Genomic DNA, 15,710 nt, shown 5'->3' on the forward strand with positions numbered 1-15,710 from the left:
CTATTGTGAAGAGTGCTGCAATGAACATGGAGGTGCTTGTGTCCTTGAATCCTGGTTCCTGTTGCTCAGGGTAGAATCCTAGGAGTGGTATGGTTGGGTCATAGGGGAGGTCTATATTTTAGCTTTCTGGGGTACCTCCAGACTACTTTCCAAAGTGGTTGTATTAGTATACATTACCACCAGCAGTGCAGTAGGGTTCCTCTTGTCCTCATCCCTGTCAGTATTTGTCATTGGCTGAATTTAGGATGTGGCCCATTCTGACTGGGGTAAGGTGGTATCTCAAGGTTGTTTTTATTTGCATTTCCTTTACAGCCAGGGATGATGCTCATTTCCTTGTGTGTTTCTTTGCCATTTTTAATCTCTTCTTCTGAGAAGTCTCTCTTTAGAACCCTGGCCCATTTAATGATTGGTTTGTTCGATTTGGGAGGGACTAGTTTCTTGAGTTCCCTGTATATAATGCATATTAGGCCCTTGTCTGATATGTTGCTGGTAAATATTTTTCCCCAATAAGTTGGCTGTCTTTCTGTATGTTAACTATGTCTAGCTGTGCAGAAATTTTTTATTTTAAGGTAGTCCCATTTGTCAAGTCTCTCTTCTATTTGTTGCGACCCTGGGACTGTGTTCAGGAAATCCTATAAGTTCAAGTGTCTGTCCTACTCTGTCTTGCAGTGGTTTCAGAGTTTCAGTTTTGATGTTAAGGTCTTTAATTCATTTTGAGTTGATGTTAGTGCAAGGTGATGGACTGGGGTCCACTTACAGTTTTTTTGCATGTGGCTGCCCAGTTTTCCCAGCACCAGTAGTTGAAGAGGCTGTGCTTCTTGCACTGCATGTCTTTGGCTCCTTTGTCAAATATCAGCTGACTATAGGTGTGTGATTTTATTTCTAGATATTCTTTTTTTTTTTTTTTTTGTCGGCTGTGGGGCTTGAACTCTGGGCCTGGGCACTGTCCCTCAGCTCTTCAGCTCAAGGCGAGTGCTCTACCACTTGAGCTACAGCACCACTTCCGGTTTTCTGGTGGTTTATTGGAGATAGGAGTCTCACGGTCTTTCCTGCCCAGGCTGGCTTTGAACCGCGATCCTCAGATCTCAGCCTCCTGAGTAGCTAGGATTACAGGCGTGAGCCACCAGCTCCCAGCTATATTTCTGGATCTTCTAATCCATTCCATTGGTCTTCAGGTCTTAAGAACTTAAAGAAGACCATAGACTCCTCCCCCAAATTACTTGAGCTGATCCAAAACTTTGGCAAAGGCAGGGTATAAAATTAACCCACAAAGATCAGTAGCTTTTTTGTATGCCAACAATAAGAAGAGCAAGGCTGAAATTAAAAAAGCAACTCTTTTTGTAATAGTCTCTAAAAAGTACCTAGGAATAAACTTAACCAAAGATGTCAAGGACCTGTATGATGAAAACTTTAAAAACTTAAAAAGGGAAATTAAAGCAGATTTAAAGAAGTAGAAAAACCTCCCATGCTCCTGGATTGGGAGAATTAACATCGTGAAAATGGCAATACTGCCCAAAGCCATCTACAAATTCAATGCAATACCTATCAATATCCCCACAACATTCTTTAATGAAATAGAAGAAGCAATCCAAAAATTCATATGGAACAATAGAAGACCCCGAATAGCAAAAGCAATCCTTAGAAGGAAGAACAGTGCTGGAGGTATATCAATACCAAACGTCAAACTCTATTATAAAGCTGTAGTTATAAAAACAGCTTGGTACTGACACATGAACAGGCAAGAGGACTAATGGAATAGCATTGAAGACCCAGACATGATCCCACAGATTGATGGCCACCTAATCTTTGATAAGGGAGCCAAAATTATCAGATGGAAGAAAGACTGTCTCTTCAACAAATGGTGCTGGCACACACATGTAGAAAATTGAAGTTAGATCTTTATATATCACCCTGCACCAAAATAAACTCCAAATGGATCAAAAACCTTGAGGTAAAAGCAGAGACCCTAAAAATATTACAGGAAGTGATAGGGGATACACTAAGGCTCCTTGGCACGGGGTAAAACTTCCTAAATAGAGATCCATGTACACAACAAATCAAAGAAAGTCTGGATAAATGGGATCACGTTAGACTGTAGAGCTTCTGTATGGCAAAGGACATAGCTAGCAAGATCAATAAATAGCCCACAGATTGGGAGAAGATCTTTACTAGCCATACAACAGACAATAGTCTCATATTAAAAAATATACCTAGAGTTCAAAAAATTAATCCCCCTAATACCAAATCCCCAGAGAAACAGCCACCCCATTAATAAGTGGGCTAAAGAATTAAAAAGAGACTTCTCTGGAGAGGAAATAAGAATGGCCAATAGACACATGTAGAAATGCTCAGTGTCACTGGCCATAAAACAAATGCAAATCAAAACCACATTGAGATTCCACCTGGTTAGAATGGCCATTATCAAGGAAACAAATAATAACAGATGCTGGTGGGGATGTGGCCAAAAAGGAACACTACTATACTGTTGGTGGGAATGTAAGCTGGTTCAACCACTCTGGAAGGCAGTATGAAGGTTTGTCAAAAGACTAAATTCCCCTATGATCCCGCAATCTCATTCCTGGGCATTTATCCAAATGATCTAAAACTAGGCTACACTAAAGCTACCAGCACAATTATGTTCATTGCAGCATTATTTACCATGGCTAAGAAATGGAATCAACCCCAGCACCCCTCAAGAGATGAATGGATCAAGAAAATGTGGTATATTTACACAATGGCATTTTGTGCTTCTTTCAGAAAGGAAATGGAAAGACTTGGAAAAAATTATATTAAGTGAAGTAAGCCAGACCCAAAGAAACATAGGCTCCACAATAGCTCAAGAGCTATGAACATATGACCATACATCAAAATGAACTCTAAGACATGGAAACAACAGCTCTTTCTTTTTTTTTGTTGCCAATGTACTGCATCTAGTTCATTCTTATTTTATTTCATTTTTCTTTTTCCATTCATTTATCCCTGTCAACCTCTGTCTTTGATTCTCATACCCTCCATCTCGTATATGCATTTATCTGATTGGGGAAGGGAAGGGAAAAACAAAATGCTGAAAGAAGTACAAAAGAGGACCCATTGCAACAGTGATACTCACAGGACACTATGTCAGAAATGAACTTTACGACTTCATGGGGGGGGAGTGATGGGAGGGAATAGATAGTGGGAGAATAACAATGGAGTAGGTAACAATGTTCAATGAGAAACGTACCTTACTCATGTAATTGTAACCCCTCTGTACAGCATCTTTACAATAAAATAAAATTAAAAAAATAACACATGGGGCCAGCAGAGAAATGACTTGGTTTTCTGATCAGTGCTTTTACAGCCAAAGGGTAGCTGAGGTGACCTGTACCCCTAGAAGGCCCACAGCAGCCTCAGCGTTCAAATGCAGCCTCTGTCTGCCCTTGGTACATTAAGAGCAGTCCAGATAGTTCCTAAGAACAGGCCCATGGGTGGTCTGCATGAGCCTACCAGAGAGCATCTATTTCAACAGTTGATTTGTATGCAGAGTCATCCCCTCAGAGGCCTGGCACCCAAGGCAGCCCTCCACTGCAGGCAGTCCTCCACCCCACTGCAGCCCAGCCCAGGCATTGCTTGTGTGCCTGGAAAGTAGCCTCAGCTTCGCAGGCCACAAGAGCCCCAAGTCACAACTGACTCTGAGTGGTGGTCCCAAGACCACAGGGTTCAGCCCAGCTGAAACTGGAGCTGTCCCAAGGGCTCTGTGTGCTGCTGTGTTTGGGACCTGCACTTCCTCCATCACAGCCAGATGGAGCCTTGGCTGGGGATAGAAGAGGAGCATGAGAAGAGCTGTTGGGTTCAATACCTCCCCTTTTCCCCACTTGGTCATCTCCCTGCCTCTCTGCCCGGATTTCTAGATCCTTCAATGGCAGTCTCTCTACTGTTTCTGCCCAAACCCCAGCCAGACAGTGAATAATCAGTCAGTGGCTGTGTGTAAAGCCATTCCATTTTCCAACTGTTGTATTCATTCAGATTTTCTGGATTCTCTCCTCCCCCCATTTTCATCTTAGAAGGCATTTATGTGGTTGTCTGAGTGACTCAGGTTCATGTCTCTATGTGGGAAGAAGACCTAAGACAGCCAAGGGGTCCTTGGGGAGGGGAAGATGGGGACACTTTCCAGCTTCAGCTTCTTCAGGGGAAAGGGTGGGCAGGGAGCCCTCCAGTTATAGCACTGAACCACCCTCAACTTCCTGTCTCAGATATCATTTGTGAAGGAGCAAACCAGAGACCAAAGAACAGAGACAAATCTTCCCATAAGTGTCCAGTCAGTGTCACTGAATGGAATTATTGGTGGAAAGGTCACCTTGCCGTCCTACAAACTCCTTCTCCTGCTTTGGAGAGCTCAAGTTTCTTGTGTTGTGCAGATTTCTCTGGGTCAGAAGACTTCTGACTTTTCTTTCTTTCTTTCTAGACTTCTATGGGCCAGGAGATGTCTGATCTATCTTCCTTCTTTCCTTCCTTTCTTTATTTCTCTTCCTTCCTTCTTTCCTCCCTTCCTTCCTTCCTTCTTTCTTTCTTTCTTTCTTTCTTTCTTTCTTTCTTTCTTTCTTTCTTTCTTTCTTTCTTTCTTTCTTTCTTTCTTTCTTCTTCTTATTCCTTTCCTTTCCCTCCCTCCCTCCCTCCCTCCCTCCCTCCCTCCCTCCCTCCCTCCCTCCCTTCCTTCCTTCCTTCCTTCCTTCCTTCCTTCCTTCCTTCCTTCCTTCCTTCCTTCCTTCCTTCCTTCCTTCCTTCCTTCTTTCCTTCCTTCCTTCCTTCTTTCCTTCCTTCCTTTCTTCCTTTCTTCCTTCCTTCCCTTCTTTTTTGCTCATACTTGGTTGAACTCAAGACCTGGGTACTGCCCCTGAGTTTTCTCACTCAAAGCTGTTACTCTACCACTGTGGCACACCTCTACTTTCTGCTGGTTACTTAGAGATAAGCGTCTCACAGAGTTTATTATCCTGGCTGGCTTTGAACTGTCATCCTCATCTCAGCCTCCTGAATAGCTAGGATTACAAGGTGAAATACTGGAAACTGACCTGATAGGTTTTTTTATTTGTTTGTTTTGGGGGGGGGGGGGCGCGCGCACGCGCGCATGCGTGCGTGCGCTCATTTGCACTCTCTCATGTGTGTGTGCTAAGCCTGGGGCTTGAACTCAGGCCCTGTCCCTAAGCTTCTTGTTGATCAAGGCTAGTGCTATACCACTTGAGCCACAGCTCCACTCCTGGTCGTGTTTTTGTTTGCTTGTGATGGTAGTTTATTGGAGGTAAGAGTCTCATGGACTTTCCTGCCCAGGCTGGTGTTGAACTGTGATCCTTAGATCACAGCTAGGATTATAGGCATGTGCCACCAGCACCAGTCTCTGCTAGTTTTTTTGTAAGAAGAATTTGTTGAACTAAAACATTAGAGATTTAGAGGTAAGATGTCAAATTGAAAACTTCACACACCCTGTGAATGAGAAGAGCCAGGGAAAAAATGACAGACTGTTCTGAGGGAGAAAGAGCATTAGGAGTCATGAGCAGTGACAGGATGTGGGAAAGCATCAAACAACAGAAAGGCCACACAGAAGAGTAGGAAACAGCCCCCAGTTCCAACACTATCTTCTTGCAGTGAAAGAAAGCTAAAGGTAATTTAGGCCAATCTGGTGACAACAGACTGGCCGGCCCAATTGCCAGTGAAACCCTCAGTTTGCAGAAGCCTTAAATCAAGTGTGGGAATTGGTGTGGCAGTGTCTTCTGCCAGTGTTTAAGTAGGGGACAGCCATGAGGAAGCTCTAGAGGGGGAGCATTGGATGTAGACCCATTGAAACATTTAGCTGTGGAAGGCAGAGTGGGTAGTGGCAAGTGGCCAGCTCTATTACCTGTGTTCCTAGCTGAGACTGAAAGCTTCTAGGCAGCAGCTTCTGTTGCTGTCTTCCTGCTGCATGGTGAGGTTGAGAGCTCTAAGACCAGGCCAAACCAGAGGATTGCTCAATTTCCCTAGCTTGCCTAACTTGCTCTTCCTGCAGGATCTGAATGCTGAGATAAGCAGCAGAATACCAGAATGCACCTGCCACCTTGCTCAGTGCTCTATTTGTTTTTTCTACTCTGATCTCCTTAGAGATCAACCTACGCTTGGGGCAAGGCATGCCTATAGAGCTATTGGAAACTTGTCCCAACCACAGGCTACAAAGCTCACTGAGGCCTGCAGTATCTCTGAGTACACAAAGGAAGTTTAAGTGAATACAGCCTGAACCTGAGGGGCCCTTGACCAGTCCATCTCAGCCCATATATAGTACCAGCCTCAACTGGGATAGTACTGCTCTTGATGGTTTTCCTTGAGTGGTACTGATTGAGCTCTCAAAAGAACTGTTCAGCCAGGCACAGGTGGCTCAAGCCTGTAATCCTAGCTCACCAGGTTTAGATTGTAGTTATGACCAGCAAGGACAGGAAAGTTCTTTACATTGCACCTTCAAAGTAACCAGCCAAAAGGAGGGCTGAAGTCATAGCTCAAGTTGTAGAGTGCCAGCCTCATAGGAAGTCTTGAGTTCAAACTCCCATATTGTTCCTCTCTTCCAGCTCTTTTTAAGAAGATAAAACTGGAAGAGATACCCATATGAAAATGTGTAAATTGCAACTTAGAAGCACAAGCAATACAAAATAGCAAGGCAACATGACTACTCCGAAAGTTTACAACTATTTAATTACTGAATCCAGAGATATTGTAAAGGTTGATATGTGAATTAAAGAATTTCATAGCTTATATTTTAAAAAGCAGCTAACTCAGAGGATAGAAATAAACAAATGCAGTAAAGCAGTCAAGACCAGGACAAGAAAGCCAGCTATGTAGATAAAAAAAAAATCCAACAATGGTGCTCACTTCGGCAGCACATATACTAAAATAAGAACAATATAGAGAAGATTAGCATGGCCCATGCGCAAGGATGACACGCAAATTCATGAAGCATTCCATATTTTTATGTCGAAAAATGAACTTTACAACTTTGGGGGAGGGTAGGGGAGACAGGATGGGGAAGATGGGAAGGGATGGGAAGGGGAACCAAAGGAGGAGGCAACAATGCTTGATAAGAAATGTACTCATTACCTTGCTCATGTCATTGTAACCCCTCTGTATGGTATTTTCACAATAAAAAAAAATTCAACAATGTGATTGAGAAATCTAGATGTTAAAAATCCAAAACACACTGGGCACCAGTGGCTTACAGTTATAATCTTAACTACTCAGGATTTTGAGATTTAAGGATGACATCTGAAATCCAGCCTGGGTAGGAAAGTCCACGATACTCTTATCTCCAATTAGCCCCAGAAAACTGAAGTGGATGCTGTGGCTCACAGTGCTACCTAGTCTTGAGAGCAAAAACCCAGGGACAGCACTTCTAAATTCAACCCCATGACCAGGGTGGGATAGGGCAGAATTGGGGGGGGGGGGTTGGGGAGGAGGGCAAGAAAGGAAGGGGTTGGCAACAAGCAAAACTGTTCTTCATGAATGAAAGGAGATAGTGGGAATGAAAGCAGTCACAATTTTCAATGCACAGTCTACAAAATAAGAAAGTTAAGGGGAAGGATTGGGAGTGAAGAATGAAAGCGGTGAATACCAATCCAAGATGCATTGTCTTCATAAGATGATTATTTGAGTGGTAAATCCTGGGTGCAACTGCTGAATACAAATATAATGTTAAAAGACTCACAAACCTCGGTCTTTAAGTATTCTAGACACAAGACCCTCAATGACATATGTAATTTGACCATTTTCTATGCCTTCGGTTTGTGTTTTGTTTCCCTCTTCTACACCAGTTTTGTGGTTTTGTCTAACTTCAGAAGCCTTGAACATGTGGTCAGAATTGCTTAATTTTATTGCTATCTGATCATAATTCTTCAACTTGGTCTTCAACCAACTTTTTTTTCTGATTGAAAGTCTATTGGTGATGCATCCCATGAGGTATTTATTGAGCTTTTCATTTCCAGGACTTCTTCACCACCTCTCTGATATCCTGAGACTCCAACCACATACCCTGTCCCCAGCTTCATCTTTTCCACCCACATTGCCTCACTGGTCCTTAGGCAGGGCCATCAGAAGTCTAAGTACTTGCCCTGGTGAAGGACCCCAGATCCTTAAGGAGTCTATTTGATTTAATTGGTCTCACTTGGCCAGGATAATCAGGGGATTCTAATGTATAACAGCGTTTGACACCTCTGCTCCACACGTGGGCAGAGCCCATTTTCATCCTGTGTGGCAGGTGGGTGCAGGGTGGTAGTGTGAAAGGCACTTCTTCCTGGGTTAGTGAAGATGTATGCAATGTCAGAGATCCACTCTGCTCTGAAGTTTGGGCTGCACATGAGGGCTCTCTAGTGGCTGTCTGCCTGGCCCAAGCCACTCTCCAATTGTCCGAGGGCTGGGTTCTCCAGGAATTTTCTGAAAAGTCCATGCTCAGAAATTCCTTCCAAAAACAAAGAAGGCGGAAGTGGCTCTGTGGCTCAAGTGGTAGAGTGCTTTCCTTGTGCTGAAGAGGGCAAGGACAGCACCCAAGCCCAGAGTTCAAGCCCCATGGCCGACACAAAACAAAACAAAACATAAAACAAAGGAGGAAGTAACAATGCTCAATGGGAAATGTACTCATTACCTTACTCATGTAATTGTAATCCCTCTGTACAATAATTTTGCAACCAAAAAAAAAAAAAACATAAAAAAGAAAGAAATTCCTTCCAAAACCTCTGCATGGGGACAGAAGCACATGGACAGCATCAAGGTGGATAGGAGAAGGTCCAGGTCAATAGCAGAGGCTCCCAGATGAGCTTAGGGAGGATTTGGGGGAGGAAGACAAGACCAAGCTTCCCAGGGCAGTGTCAGAACCAGTGGATGGGGCCCTGGTCTCTCTTAACAATGTGTTCCTCACTTGCTAGGTGCCAGTTTTGCTACACAATTGTCTTAGAGAAGTCACAACATCTGCTCAAATGAGTGACAAGTAGGGTACATGTGGCTGGGGCATGATGTCACCAAACAGATTTGATGCACATTTGTTCATTTACTAGTGAAGACACCACTTACAAATGTGTTAAGTAATATTAGTTGCAGAGGGGGGACCAAGATGGCGACGGGGCAGTAGGGAAACACCACAGCTCTCCCCATCCAAAAAGAGAGTTCGAGTTCCAACGCTTAATCTCCCCAAGAGACCGACAACAACAAAAAGACGAACACTCAGAGAAAAACAGGAGGTGGAAAATAACAAAAAAGAAAGAGAGGCGGCAGTGCGCCAACCCGCGGCCAGCCGGCCCGGCGGGGGCTGCCGGAGCCCCAGAGACACAGGTAGCTGCCTGCAGATAGCCCAGAAGCTGCCTGAGGTACCGGTGTCAGACCCGCCGACTGCGATAAATGGAGAAACCCCTGAGCCTGGAACTCGGCCCCACGACAGGAGCCCCCAGAGCTACACGGGACGCCCACAGAACAGCAAAGCAAAAGACCTACAAGGAACTGGTGCTGATGCAGAGAGTGCAAACCCCAGCGTTCAGAACCTGTACGGAGGCCCAGCCCCCACCCCTCGCCCATGGCGTGGACACTGTGGACCCGACAGCTTCGACAGAGGCAGAGACAGAAGAGAATCACACAGAGCCACCACCGCCCAGCCCAGCCCGCAACCACCCCAACTGAACTCGGATTGCAACAGCAACTGACGACCTACACCACACAAAAACAACTAGCTCCAGGGTGAGTACCCCACAGGGGACAGTGTATCCCTCAAGGGAGACCAGAGCTGGAGGGAATCCCCAGACCATGACCTAGACTCCTTACCCCAACACCCGGACCACAGGGCCCACTAAAACTGGGAACTGTTCGAGAGCTCCACCAGCCCGTGGAGCACACTCCGCTGGCCAGGCTAGAGCAAGAGAGACCCTGGAAGGGAGCTTAAGCACCCAAGCCAGGAACAGTGCGCCCCTGGGTCAAGACAACCAACAGTAGAAGAAATTTGAACTGTGTACCCCAGGCTGCATAACCTAGGTGGTATACACAGCAGCACAGGCCCAACCAGCGTGCCCCAGGCCGGGGGCCAGAACCAGGCCTGGGGATACGGCACCTGAACAACACAACCAACTCCTCCCAACTGAAGTCAAAAGCTGAGCATAGCCTCAGCAGAGGGGAGAAAAACAGGGAACTGCACCCCCTGGGAAGCACGCCTGTGACAACAAAAGACCTGGAGGCTCAGGACAAGAGAAGCCCAAACCTCACCAAAACCCGACCCATATACTCTAGGCTGGGAATTGGGCAACACAGGCCACCAACACCTGATAGTAGGCAGGAGCTCAGGCTGGTAAGGTGGCTCAGCAGTAGAGTGATAGTCTTGGGTGCATGAGGCCCTGGATCTGATTCCTCAGCATCACATAAGCAGAAAGGGTCAGAAGTGGTGCTGTGGCTCAAATGGTAGAGTGCCAGCCTTGAGCTGAAGAGCTGAGGGACAGCACCCAAACCTAGAGTTCAAGCCCACAACCGGCCAAAAAACAACAAAAAAAAAAAACATCAGGAGCCCATAGCAGACTCCAGCATCTGGGAGAGTGCATCCAGAGCATCCGATCTTGCCAAGAGCACCCGTAGGAGCAAACATGAGCAGTCTGGGCTGCTCAACCCTTCCAAAGGTGGGAATTGCCAGCGATCTACAGCAGAGAGTCAAGAATCCTATGTAGGTCAGACCAGCAGCTGGAGGTAGGCCCCCAACAGAACCCAGATCAGGCACAGACTCTCTCTACCAATACAGAATCAGCAACCAAGCAAAGACAGACACACCAAAACAAAATTGCAGATTAGTCTCCAATAATCCCCGAACCCCCATGCGAAAATCACAGAGAAAAATTACAAGGTTTATCACCACCCAGGGTAGCAAGCTATCCTCAATAGCCAGCAGCCATGCAGGGGAGAGCCCCAGTGGGAGCAAAGCAGGAATGGAAGACAAAAGCTACATCCAAGGGATGCTAGAGGCAATGACTCAAGAAATAAAGTGAGAAATAGACCAGAAATTGAAAGAGCGCAAGGATGAACTATCAAAAGAGATACAGGATATCAAGCAGAAGATGCATGCAAAACTAGAGGCAGCAGAAACCTCAGTAAGAAATGAGATAAATGCCAAATTAGAGGCAGTACATACCTCATTAAGAGGTGAGATCAGTACTTTAAAAACCAACATTGAATCCATAAAGGAGTCCATGTCCCCATGCAAATCACAATAGAAGCCACGGTCAACAGAGTGAACAAAATGGAATGTAGAGTGTCAGATGCAGAAGACAGAATATACACTGAACCAAAAAGTGACAGATATGGAAAAAATCACTCAAATTAAGCCAAAGGGAAATTCAAGAGCAAGCAGATAATGCCAAGAAATTTAACCTTTGTATAATTGGAGTGGACAAAGGTGAGGAATTTCAGAGCAAGGGAATGCAACACCTATTCGACAAGATAATTGGTAAAAATTTTCCCCACCACAAAAAAGAACATCTTACCTACATAACAGAAGCATATAGAACACCCAACAAGCAAGATCCCAGGAGAAACACTTCTAGACACATTAGTAAAAATGATAGATCTGAATAATAAGGAAACAATCTTGCATGCAGCAAAAATGAAGAAGGAACTATACTACAATGGGAAAAAAATTAGAATCACTGCAGATCTCTCCACACAAACACTGAATGCAAGAAAGGCCTGAGAAAGTACCATACGAGCCCTGAGAGCCAATAACTGCCAACCCAGACTGATATACCCAGCAAAGCTAGCATTCACAGTCGATGGAGAACAGAAAATTTTTAATAGCAAAGAAAAACTAAATGAATACATAAATTAAGCCAGCATTACAAAGAATACTAAGAGGGGGGGCACAACCTGAAGAAAGCAACCAGGAACTGGGACCTGCACCCAGACAGGCATTAATCAAAGTCTAACTGAGCAAGCACAGGAGGAAAGGAAAGAAGAAAAACTTAGGAAAACGGAATGGCAGGGACAACAATGCATCTCTCTATACTTTATCTTAATATTAATGGGCTTAATTCACCAATCAAAAGCAAAAGAACTGTAGACTGGATCAGAAAACATAACCCAACCATCTATCGCCTTCAGGAGACCCACCTCTTAGCCAAACATACAAATTCAGAGTAAAGGGTTGGAAAAGGATCTACCAATCAAATGCCCCCAGTAAGAAAGCAGGTGTAGCTATCCTGATATCTGACAAAATAAACTTTTCATTAAAATCAGTACAGAAAGACAAGGACGGACACTACATATTAATACAGGGAACAATCCAAGAGGAGGATATTACAATCATCAACTTATATGCCCCAAATATTGGTGCACCCAGATATGTTAAACAAATACTCTCAAACTTACAGAATAAAATACATCCCAATACGATAATACTAGGAGACTTTAACACACCACTCTCACCAAAGGACAGGTCTACCAACCAGAGGATTGGCAAAGAAGCTACCGAATTAAGTGAGGCCATACTTCAAGCGGAATTAACTGACATCTACCGAGTATTTCACCCTACAACACAGTACACATTCTTCTCAGCAGCTCATGGAACTTTCTCCAAAATAGACCATATCATAGTTCATGCAAGGAACTTAAGCAAATACAAAGGGATTGACATAATCCCCTGTATCCTATCTGACGACAGTGGAATCAAGCTAGTTCTCAATAACAGAAATTTCTCTAATACATGGAAATTGAACAGCACACTTCTTAGCAATACCTGGGTAACAGAAGAGATCTGAGAAGAAATAAAACATTTCCTACAACTCAATGAAAATGAAAACACCTCACAAAGAAACTTGTGGGGCACAGCAAAAGCAGTCCTGAGGGACAAATTTATTGCCCTCAGTGCCCACATCAAGAGAATGGAGACAGAGCAAGTAAGTAATCCCATGTTGCAATTAAAACAGCTAGAAAAACAAGAAAAAATGGAACCTAAAGTTACTAGACGGAGCCAGATAAACAAATTAAGATCAGAGATTAACCAATTAGAAAACTCAGAAAATTATAGCCAAAATTAACAAAAATCTGGTTCTTTGAAAAAATAAACAAAATTGATGGACCATTGGCAAGATTAATTAAAAAAAAGAAGAGAGAAACCCATATTAACAGGATTAGGGATGCCACAGGAAAAATCACAACACGTAACCAAGATATCCAAACAATCCTAATGGACTACTTTCAAAAGTTATACTCTCTAAAGGGAGAAAACCTGGCAGAAATGGATGCGTTTTTAGAGAAATACAAGTTGCCCAAACTGAGCAAAGAAGAAGAAACCAATTAAATAAGCCAATATCCTACAATGAGATACAGGAAGCTATCAAAAGTCTTCCAACAAAAAAAAAAAAAGCCCAGGATCAGATGGATTCACAGCAGAATTCTATAAGACCTTTAAACAAGAACTAATACCCATACTCCTCAAGCTCTTCAGAGAAACAGAGAAGGAGGGAGTTATCCAAACTCATTCTACGAAGCCAATATCACACTCATCCCCAAACCAGATGCAAAGATCCTTAACAAGATTCTAGCTAACAGAATCCAGAAACACATAAAAAAACCATACACTATGACCAGGTAGGCTTCATCCCAGAGACGCAGGGATGGTTTAACGTTCATAAGTCAATAAATGTAATCCAACACATCAACAGAGCCAAGGTCAAGAATCACATGATTATCGCAACAGACGCAGAAAAGGCCTTTGATAAAATTCAACATTCATTCATGCTAAAAGCTCTGGAGAAAATAGGAATAGAAGGAACATTTCTAAAAACAATAAAAGCCATTTACGACAGACCAATAGCCAATATTATACTTAATGGGGAAAAGCTACAACCAATTCTCCTAAAATCAGGAACAAGGCAAGGATGCCCACTGTCTCCACTTCTCTTCAATATAGTCCTGGAACCCTTAGCCAGGGCAATAAGGCAAGAAAAAGACATGAAAGGGATCCGCATAGGGAAAGAAGAAGTTAAACTATCCCTTTTTGCTTGATGAGAAATGTACTCATTATCTTGCCCATGTAATTGTAACCCCTCTGTACAGTATTTTCACAATAAAAAAAAAGTAAGGCATAAGTATGTGAACTGAGGGATGAATGGAGGGATGGGTGGATGGACAGGAGGATAGACTGTTACATCACATTTACATCTAGCAGGGAATACTCATGAAGGTATAGGACAGTCAACCATATGGACCGATTGGCACTGGCCAGTCTTGGTTGCCAGCCAATTAATTCTTGGCTTAACAGACACACATGCCAAGTGGCCATGGTTTGGTGGACACAGAGGGACAGCATATGAAGGTCAGTGAATGCCTGGCTTGTCAGTGGAGACTACCAAGGTTTAGCCACTCTGCTCACTTCCAAGGCTCTCAGCCTGTTGGCTCCCTGTGGCAAACTCACTGCTCCAATGGGAACAGGTGCTGCCTCCAGGCCTGCCTGCCTTGCCCTCCAGTCCTCAGAAGTCCCAAAAATGCTGGTCTGGAGGTGTGGGGGCCTGATGCAGGCAAAGCCCCAGTATTGGAGGATCCCATTCATAGCACCGATAGGGTGCTGCAGAGCTTTGTAATGTCTTGAGCCTCCAAGGGAAGGAGGCACTGTTGGCACCTGAGTGCAGCAGAGCTTCCTGATCCCTGCCTGCCCAACAGCAGGTGTTCTGGCTTGAGCAGCACACAGGGATGGGGCATGAGGCTCCCAGGGGACAAGTACCCACCTGCAGAGGAGTGGCTACAGGAAGTACATCTCTAGAACACAGTGGCAGTACTGGGAGGGGGGGGGGTAGGGGCTGTGTTCTTTTATCAACTTCTCCACATTTCAGTTTTCAAAAACAACTTAGAATTTAGAGTAATTTTGGACCCGGCTCTCCCTCAATTCACAGGTCATAAAACATAGTAATCAAAGCCAGAACATTTCCACTGAAGCCATATTAGTCACTAAACACAAACCCATACCAACCTCACCAGAGCCTCCCTCTGACCTTCTCTCACTCAGGAGTCCATCTGGTCCTACAGATCCCTGCTCTCCTCCTCTTTGAGGGCCCACAGTTCCCAACACCCCTCTGTTCTTGGTCACTGTGAGGGGTTCCACCAAGCATTTGCTGTCGTGGTAGGTGTAGATTGAGAGATGTTGATAGAATCTTCTTCTTTGGCAGTCCACAGAGCAACACATGCTACAGCCATCTCAGTGAATCACACTGGGGCACCAAGTCACCAAACCTTACACTTGTTGGTGATACTGGTTAGAACACAGTGTCTTGTACTTGCTAGGTAGGTGAGCTAGCCTCCTTTTTTCTGCGGGTCATTTTTCAGATATGGTCTTGCTTCCTATGCAGGTGCATCTGTGAGCCTGGACTCACTTATTTTAGGCTTCCTGTTGTAGTTAAGATGATATATGTCCCTAGCTTGAGTGGAGATGTCACAAACTTTTTGGCCCTGGATGGCTCTGGATAGTGATCATCCAAATCTCAGCCTCCTAAGCATCTAGGATTACACATGGGACTCCCAGCTCCATTGCGCCTTCCTTCTCAACCCTACTGACTCAGCAGTGCTTGCCAGCTTTCTCTCCTAGAGTTATTCTTACCCTCTGCAAATACAGAGAGAAGACACACATTTTCTTCTTCATTGTACTCTAATTGCCTCCCAAATTGCCTGAAATTGTACAGTCTATCTCCCCACCTTGTAGTATCCCCAAGGAA

The 15,710-nt window shown here is 44.4% G+C and overlaps 1 non-coding gene and 1 pseudogene across 1 annotated transcript; both read left to right on the forward strand.

The window, feature by feature from the left end:
• LOC122108425 overlaps positions 1 to 15,710 on the forward strand; it is a 106,693-nt pseudogene that overhangs the window by 12,303 nt on the left and 78,680 nt on the right.
• On the forward strand, positions 6,860 to 6,966 carry LOC122108442. The gene has a single exon (XR_006147573.1). It is a non-coding gene; the product is annotated as a U6 spliceosomal RNA (small nuclear RNA).

The sequence above is a fragment of the Dipodomys spectabilis genome, unplaced genomic scaffold (assembly GCF_019054845.1).
Source record: "Dipodomys spectabilis isolate Male_0828 unplaced genomic scaffold, ASM1905484v1 ptg000059l, whole genome shotgun sequence".
NCBI classification, from domain to species: domain Eukaryota; kingdom Metazoa; phylum Chordata; class Mammalia; order Rodentia; family Heteromyidae; genus Dipodomys; species Dipodomys spectabilis.